Below are 10,437 nucleotides of genomic sequence, written 5' to 3'. Positions count from 1 at the left end.
CCGCATTGTTTTGTGTGGTGTGTCTTTTGTCATATTCACAATCATGGAATGATTGATGGGTTTCGTCATAGTAATTATTATTTTGGTAGGAATTATCTAATAGACAAAGGAAACGCATAAAAATATGACAGTGGAAACTGGGACCTAATGAGGTTGGTTTAAATTCGTATAAGCAAATCATTAATTCAATTTCCGACTAATGAAGGACTTTAACCCAATCTAACATAGTAACACCTCCACACTCAGGCTTAACTGGAGTGTGGATCGAGTCAGAAAAGAAATGAATTTAATTTTAATATCTTGTAGAAATATAATACTATGGTCTAATTCAACCTTAAAAATTACCTCATGAAGAGCAGATTGTTCAAATTCATATAAAAATTCATTCTTCAACCAAAGTGAGATTTTACCTCACTCTAAACAAAGTGCGCGCAAAATTAATAAGACTTAATTAAAATATCAAGAATGAAATATCTTGAGAAATTTAATGATCGTTAATTAAAAATAATAGAGGTGTACTTTCATTGTAATACACACAACCCCACTATTGGGTCATGGGAAATAGGGAACAGTGTGAAATAAGGGATCTTTCTTTTTTGGATTTTATTATGTTAGCCACTCTTGGAGCAATTTGACTTAAACATCTAGCAGAAGCACATGGGGATATTATGAACTTGGTTTTGATTGGTTGGCAAATTCTCATCACAAATAATTCACAACTTTTTGGACCAACATTATTTAATTCATATATACCCACCACCGTTGAATATGAGACGTATTAATTGATCATCTTACTAAAAATATTTGTCTTATAGTAATTGTCCACCTTATTAGATCAAAAAAGTATTAATTAAATTTTTCCTATATTGCTATTGCAATTTTACATTTGTTTGTAAAATTTTCAAGAAGTTTTTTAAGGGGTGAATTAGTAAAATTATATTCTTATTTATGATTTCTTAATATGCGTGTAAAAAGGAAAGTAATCAGCTAATATGAGATGGAAAAAATATTTTAGATTCAAATCTAAAAAAATATCGAGAAATTTTAACAGTTCGAGCTTTGAAAATGAAAAAAAATCATGATGAGGAGACTTCGCCCTTGAAATGGGCCTTAAGATAAGTCTGACTCAAAAAAATAATCAAGCCAATAAATTTTTTTAAATACTAAATAAATGGGGAAAAAATAATAAGTGACCATCGCAAATGTTAAAAAGTAGGCTACAACAATATAGCCAAAGAGTATATTGGGATAGATTGTAATCTCTTTATCTTTAATCGAAAACTTATGTTTTCAGTCTCGAGAATAAAAAATCTCTAACATCAAATTCCGAATACCAAATAGTTATACTTCTAAAGAAAAAAGAAAAAAGGTATAGCAACATTCTTTATGTATTTCTAGTTGGACTAAAAGACAAGGTAGAAAGTTTGCAACATTTAACCACTTTTTGTACTTATTACGTATTATATACATTTGTTTAGGATTGTTCAACTTGCAATGCCGCGTGAATATTAGTTGTATATTAAACCTTTTTGATTACGTAAAGGAAACTTCACAAGTTGTGTTGAAAAAATCTATTATTTTTTATATCAAATGAGTTTTATTAATTTACGTATTATTATCGTTGATAGATTTTAAGTAGTGTTGTATAAGCTAACATGGGTGGAGTTGTTTAGTGCAACAAGAAGGAAAAGGTTACATTGCCTATATCGTGATCTGGATTATTATATATCTATGTCGTAAAGAAGAGTACTCTTTGATTAGTAAGGGGGTGGGGGGAGACGTCGAACGTGTGTGGTTAAAGGTGAAATGTCACTTATACTCACTAATAGTAAATAAGCTCTTAGTTTTTTTTTTTTTTTTTTTCATAAAGTAAATACATAAATATACTAATGTTCTATTCTTGGAATTCAAATGAGGCTTCTAGATAAAGATGGAGACAGAAAGAAATTCACTAGCTTCACCATATTGTTCGGATTAAATGATGTCTTTAAAGTATGTCTTATGTTTTATGAAGAGTCTAAAGTTGATTTTGAAACGGCTTTGTAATATATATATATATTGAGCCGCTCCTGATGGCTTTATCGATCACCCAACGTTTTATTTTGGGCTTATTTGCTTTATATTTATGGGCTTGGCCTGCATTTTATAAAGGCCCATTTTGTAGCTATTTAGTCCAAGCAACCTTAATGGGCCTTTATCAGCCCAAATCTTCTTAATCAGGCCCATATTTATATTTTGGTGTTAGGGGCGGAGGGAATTTTCGGTGGAGTAGTAACATCGATACTAACAAACTTGCATTAGTTCTATGTGTTTGCATCAACAGCGAAAACACTTTGTTGGGTCGATATTGAAAAACAAAAACTAGGAGTGGGATTAGATATTCTAGTAGCCCTAGACGTAAACGATATGAATATACTAGGCGTTGTGCTTTAGCCATTTGTTGAAAATTGACATAAGGTGAAGAGACATATATATATATATATATATATATATATATATATATATATATATATATAATAAGTTGTTTTAAAAGTTCTCTCAAATATTTTCATTTCCCCCAAAAAAAAAAAATCAAGTGAAAACTCATGTTATACTAAGACTTATAGGTGTATTTGTATTTTGTAGTATATAAGTTAGTTATGCCGCAATCAAATAATCATGATTTAAGCGTAATAAAAATTTACCCGCATTCAATATTTACCTCAAATAAATGAAGGGAAGCAATCAACTAGTACACTGACTCTCTCACTTGCCTCCCTCCTATTTCCCTCGCCCCTCTCTCTCTCTTTCTATGTATCTGTATTTTAGAGTGTATCTAGTAGTAAAAATACATGCTACCAGAATGTATATATATGCAGTAGGATATATATACTTGTGAAGAATTTTTATTTCTTAAATTAAGACGTATAGTTTTATTGAATTCAACTAGTAACGTGTCTTAACTAATTTAATTTTCTTATGTTTGACAAATAGCCAAAGAAATTATGGACTTACAACTAAATTGTAAGAAGGTCACACCTGTGATGATTGATTCTGAAATAGTATAACTATCGTTGGTTTTTGGCCAAAAAACCTTTTAATAAAATAATTTTTAAAATGTGTTTAGTTTATTTTTGGTTAAAATTCATTAAATTAATATTCTTCTCCTCAATAGGTTTTACTTGATTGCAAGAAATGAATTGAGTGGTAACGAAATTTGTGCGAACATGAAAAAAATATCTTAGTTCTTGTATCACTATCTAGAGAAATAAATAAATAAATAATAATATACAATTAACAACATAAACGAAATAACGAATATCTAATCAAAATCATATTCATAACGAATTTAATAAAAACTTTCATTACTTGGTAATATGATATCAAAACTATTACAACAAAAATAGCGTTATTACAATAGAAAGCGGAAAAGAATACAAATATCTTAAGTCACTAGATGGCTATGGACACGACGATATTCAGGACATGTCGTATGTGTAGTCATCCAAGTATATATGCAGTCATGGTGATAATAATGATCGCATGGAAGGACTTGTACGTGAAATGTCTGTTTGAATTCACTCAAATAAAGATAACATGTACCGTTCGTGAAATTTATCCCTTCTTATACTGAATATTGTATAAGGAGGAATAAATCTACTATGTGTTTAATACGCTTTATGGGGGCAGCACGCTTAATCTTATCGTGTGTCTCCCAATATATAAGATAAGCAAGAACACTGTGAAAATATGTTCAGTCAAAGTAAAGAAAAAGAAAAGTAGAACTTAACTTATTGTAAATGGAAGATGAAATTTCATAATAATTATTGTACAATTAACATCCCTATTCCATTACAATAATGATATTAATTGGTATGACAATAATATTTCATAAATCTTACATCTTAAATATTAGTGCCTCACATATTTAGTGCGTCTAACGTGCATCTTATGGGTCTTATGTGCATCTCGTGTGTCTCATGTACATGTGAACCAATGTTTGATATATATTATTCAAAAAGGTATATATATTTATGTATGAGCTTATATTTTTTCACATGTACATTAGAATGTTACTTTCGACATATGTTACTACAAAGTCATTTTGATAAATGTAGTTAACCTATTTAAGTTGCATTTGTTATAGTAAATAAAACGACATCAATACCAAGCATACCATTACAATATTGAAACATAAACGTCTCTTTCTCAATAAATTATGTTAAAATTATTACATTCTTAGTAATTATACACAATATCAATATTATTATTACATTGAAATTAAAGTTAATGATTAAAATATAAATTTATTTAAGTCCCAAAATTACTGTAATCACGACAGCATTCTGGCATGTCATGTTTATAGTCATCCAATTATATATCAGCCATGATGATATACATGGCTACAAGGGATGACTCGTACATACTCCATCTGTTCAAATTCAGTGAAATAGATTTGACACGTATCGTCTTGTAAAGTTAATTCCGTCTTGTACTGAATATGATACATGCCAAAATAAACTAACGATTTATCTAACGAGTCATAGAGCGACATTGCGTCTATATCTATCGCGTGCCTCCCAATATACAATAAGTAATACTAGAACAACCAGTCCTTACTAAAATTACACCTAGAACAATCAGACCTGCACTTATTTTAAGGGGATTCTGTCATTTTTCAATTTTGACAGAAATTGAATCAATGCAACAAACAACCACAAATATTTGTCTCACTCAAAAGATAAGAAAAAAAACAAGTTACCAATTTTGAATATATTATTGAGAAACTTTGTGAAATACAAAATATAAACCTGAGGATTTGTTCCTAAATGTATATATACTCGTTTCACCATATTGCTCGGATTAAATGATGCCCTTAAAGTATATCTCAAGTTCTATGAAAAGCTTAAAGTTGATTTTGAAACGATAAAATTTATAAAAAAGAAAAGAAAAGAAGACTAATAATATAAATTTACGCTTTTTGTGCACTTAGGCCACTCCAGTAGGCTTTGTCGATCTGCCCACAGTAAATTTTGGGCTTATTTGCTTGAGCTTTTTGGGCTTGACCTGCATTTTATGAAGGCCCATTTTTAGCTATTTAGTCCTAGCAACTTTAATGGGCCTTTATCAGTCCAAGTCTTCTTAGTCAGGCCCATATTTATATTTTGAAATAGATATAGTCATGTTATACTAAAGTTATAGGTGTATTTGCATTATGTAGTATATGAATTTAGTTATGTCGAGATCAAATAATCATGATTTACACATGATACAAATTTACCCGTATTCAATATTTACACCAAATAAATGAAGGAAAATAATCATATAGTCAACCAAAACGGGCTTGACCTTCTCGGTCACTAGTCGATTGTATAACATTAGACTAAAAACTTTTTCAGCCCCTTAAAAATCAAAACCATTAGGCATAGCCAATCGGCTTGCTATAGCTTTATGGCCGGCCCATGAGGGCCAAAAGGTCTTTAAAAAATCAAAAATCAAACAAAATTTTTCGTTCAACACTTTCGTTACATAAAACTTAAAACTCATAATCAAATATTGAAATCTAAACATGGGAAAGGCACACCATTAAAAAAAGTATGTGGATGAAAATGCTTTGTTTCATTTCAATTTGAAGTACAAATCTTTCGATCGTTTGATTGGTGGAATAAGAATAATACTTTCGAGATAAAATATGAGACTATCTTATCTCACATTTGATTAAGGTTATTAATTTGTTCTAAAATTATTTTATTGCATCATTTATACTAAAATAATAGAATTAAGTATCTTATATAAAAGATAAATAGTCAATCTCATGAAATATATATATCCTTCGTCTATTCTATCCCACATATTGCCAAACGACCAATGCTTAGATTAATTAGAAAACCAAACACAAATATCAAATCAAAAGAAATAAAGTATTAATTTATATTGCATTATTAGCATTAAATACAAAACATAAAAATGCACGTGATTTTTAAATGTATAAAACCACAAATATTGTCATTCTAATTAAGGTGAATTACTTTATGCACAAGTGGTGCTTTTTGTAACCGACAATCCACTTAAAGTTTGGAATGTCCATTGAAAACTAGATGATAATTTTGAAATAGATATAGTCAAATTGGACAACCTAATATGGCACTTACTTTAAATAATAATAATAATAATATAATAATAATAATATTACCACATGTTGTTTCCCTCCTAATTAAACTGAGTTCAATTTATTGAGTGATCCGAAATTTAGTTAAGCTATCATTTTAAAAAAATCATAAATATTAATATAAGTATTGTTCAAGATGTAATTAAAGAAATTGATAGATATTCTTTTTCATGAAAACTAACAATTTCATCTCTAACTGAATTGCGGCGAGGTTTTGAAAGAGAGTAAATTCAAGTCTAGATTAAAAGAGTTGGATCCTTATTGTTAGTAACGCATGTTAGAAACGGTACGTCCTCTTAATCAAAATTATTAGAAATTGATTGGAACTGAAATTAGTAAGATATACATATTCGTGCATCATATTTGTGAAGCAACGTGCTTCCCTAGTCCTCAAGAAAATACATATAATTGTTGGTTTTTCGAATAAGAAGGACAAATACTTCAAACTAAAAAAAAACTATCTTTTCTATTACATGGGAGGATCAAGAAATTGAAAAGAAAGAAAATTGTACGAATTTAACGCATAACAATTATATTCATATCGATACTGAATACAAGAAAAAAAAGATAGTAATTAAGAATTAAAACACATAACTAGATGACAAAAATCAAAGGCATAGCTATTACATAAAAGACTCTCATTAATAAACATACAATTATTATATGAAAAACTCTCATCGAGTATTAACTAAACATATAATTACATGAAAAATTCTCATCGATATCATTAAACTATATATGATCACTTCTATTTTTCTTGTCACATTACATGTGGAATGTAACTAATGGATGCCTTCACCACTGCCTTAGCATGATAAGAACTATCACTACAACTCAATTTTTTGATTAGCCACCATAACCCCTTTTCTTTACCCTTATTAATACATCTAATATTATTTACATTCACTTTCTCATCATTAATTTTTCTTAATTGCAATTGAGAAAGTGATGAAACTTTATTACTACTACTTTGTCTTCTCTTGAGGTCTCTTAATTCCATCTCTTGTGAAAATGATCTTGATGTTCCAAATAGTAACAAATACCATGATTTCAACCCCTTCTTATTACCTTGGGAAAATGTGATATTATAATCCCCTATTTTTCTCTTGTTTTTGAGCTTTTGGGGATTTATAATATCTTTGATAGGATTTTCTTGAGGAATAATTTTTCCACAAAACAATATATCTTGATGATGAAAAAATTGTTTCTTGATCATTTCTTGATTGAAAAACTCAAATAACCCTTCCTCTTGAGATTCTTCACTTGATATGTAGTTTTCCCATTCTTTGGCATTGTTGTATAGGGAGAGGTCGCGAAAAGAAAGGCAACCTTCGTCTTCTTGATTTACGTTTATAAACTTATCGAATTCCATCTTATCTTTTTTTCACTTATGATATAACAATAATAATTACGCCTCAATCGAAGAGAGTAATTTAAGCTATGAAGAAATTAAGGACACACTTATATTTGGTGAGGGAAAGAAGCTAATAAGATAGACACTTATATATATGGAGATCTTGAGAGTTTAATTAGTAACAAGAGTAGTAATTAATTAGTAACATTTTGTTTGATGATTATATTATTTATTTATTTATTTATTTGTCTTCTAGAAGAATGAAGCTTTGTTAGGGGAAAGGGGGATTTTCTTTTTATTTTAATAACAACTAATCTAGAAGAGTAGGCAGAGAAAGCAAAATAGAATGATAAGACAATTGTTAGTAATTAATTAAAGTTTAATTATCAAGAGAGTTCACATTGAAGAATTAGATAAAGTTATAGGAATATATAGTACAGAAAAAGATAAAACGACAAATTGAAGTACCTAATATACAACTTATCTTATTAAATAAATTTATTTCCCTTCCATTATCGTATTATCAATTCTTTTTTCAAATTGGAATCTTTAAAAGAAGTCTATGGGATCATACGGATGTTTGTCTTTTATTATATTATGTTCATATTTAATTTGATATTCTTATTTAAATTGAGGATCTTTTATTATATTATTTTCATAATTAATTTGATATTTTTATTTGAATTGAGGATCTAACAAAACAATCTCTCCATTTTCACAATATATGTAATATGAGTGCTACATTTTATTTTTTTCCAAATCTTACTCATACAATTATACTAAATATATTATTACATAAATATAATATAAATATATATTAATGAATGTATGAGTACAAAAGTAAATATCCGTTAATTCATATCATAGTCGTCATTAAACGTGTTCACGGGTCGGTTTGGATTGATTATTAGTCAAAATTAGAACCAAATCAATTTAACTGATTTTTAAATTATCAAAATCAAATAAAATATAATATACATTTATCAGTTTGGTTGTTATCGATTTTTAAAAATCTATAATCTAAAATCAAATCTAAATCCAAATAAAATCAATTTAATTCGATTTTTTAATTTGGATAAGTTTTTATCTGAATCTGGACCAACCAAGAAATAAAAAACGAAAAGTATTTTTTCATTAATTAAAATGAAGAGTTAAGAATAAACAATAAACTATGTGTTGTATATAGAAGACTTGCGATAAAAATTTATAAAAGAAAAAATTAATGGCTTTAAATATTAGATTCATTCGAAATTTATCAAAATGTATAAAGATTTGAAAAGGCTACTTGATAAAAGAATATGAATACATATATGAATATAAACATCACCATTTTTGTGTCAAAGTATGAATCAAGTTATCTTATGCATTTTCTATTAGGCATAATACATAAATATGCCATTTAACTTGTCTTTATTTCACATTTATGCCCTTCAACTTTGGGTGTACACAAGTAGACACTTAAACTTGTATAAAATTGAACAAATAGACACAAACGTCCTACATGGTATCCTACATAAAAAATTGTGTCCTACGTGGTGTCCTACGTGTATTGTGACATGTAGGACTCGTGTGTCTATTTGTTCAACTTTATACAAGTTTAAGTGCTTTTTTGTACACACTCAAAGTTGGAGAGCATAAATATAAAATGAGGCTAAGTTAAAAGGTATATTTATACATTATGCCTTTTCTATTACTTTAAATGACATTTATCACAAACAACAATTATAAATAGATCACAATTATGAATACTATATTACTCTTATGATAATATGAATATTTTTGAGAATGTAACTATCATGTATATTCATATAACATGAAATTTATATATGCCCAAATTCAGAAAAGATGTGTGTGGTAATCAAGACTACTATCAAGTCCTATCTAATTGAAAAACAAGATAATGCTTTATCTTTCTATTAGTCTTCTATCTTAATCTGTGTTCTTCTTATCCTCTTATCTAAAGTTAAGAACTCAATAAATTAAAGCTATGCTATGTCCCATCAATCGCCTCTTTCCTGTACCTCTCCAACCTAATTCTATCTTTCCGCATTGACGAATTTTATGAGTTTGTATTTTGGATCCTCTTACTTAATCCTTTGCCAATTGAATTCTTAAATTCAATTAAAGCATGACTTTCAAATCCCTCCAATCATGTGTGCAATTCACTCTCACTTACATAAATGACATGCCATATCCACATCACATATATTAATGTCATGTCATAATGCTACATCAGATATTATTAACCAAAAATGTTACTCCATAAAAGACAAAAATAATAAATTTTCTATTTAAAAATAAAATAAAATAGTTATATTTTTCAACTTTCTTTCACCTCCCTCAGCCCACAACCACCATTAGAGATCTCACCACCATCTTCATTTCCATAATTCCTTTCTTCTTCAAAAAATGACAATAAAGCTCAAAAACCCACAAGGTGGGATTTTTCTTGATTGGTAGCATTTGACTAATTAACATGAATTAACCACGTTTTCTTAATGTTGGATCTTGTGGCAAATTTTGAGGCTCGAAGAAGGAGACCATGCATAGTCAAACCCATAGCTTAACACGGAAAAAAAATCTATTTGCTCTCCTCTCATTTACTCTTCAACGTCCATGCTCTAACCACTATGGAAGATCCATAGTAACTGGAGCAAAATCGCCATTGACTGCTTTCTTGTTCAACCGAAACTTTCATTGACACCACTAAAACTCACTGAACACCTAATTATTAACATAGGTTCAGGGGACAGAGTGCGCGAAGATGTAGACGACAACGACGTCGCAGGGGACATTGAAAATTCATATTTTTTTTCTCACAACTCCAAAAGAAAAGGGAGAAGTTGTGAACCTTTTTTTTTTTTTGCAATGCATCAACAAATTATTAATCTTAAATCAATAACAATTCAGTATCCACTTTCTCAGCAAAATTGTA

The sequence above is a fragment of the Solanum verrucosum genome, unplaced genomic scaffold (genome assembly GCF_900185275.1).
Source record: "Solanum verrucosum unplaced genomic scaffold, falcon-dt-bn FXZP01000252.1, whole genome shotgun sequence".
NCBI lineage: Eukaryota > Viridiplantae > Streptophyta > Magnoliopsida > Solanales > Solanaceae > Solanum > Solanum verrucosum.
Note: the sequence above shows the minus strand (reverse complement) of the source record.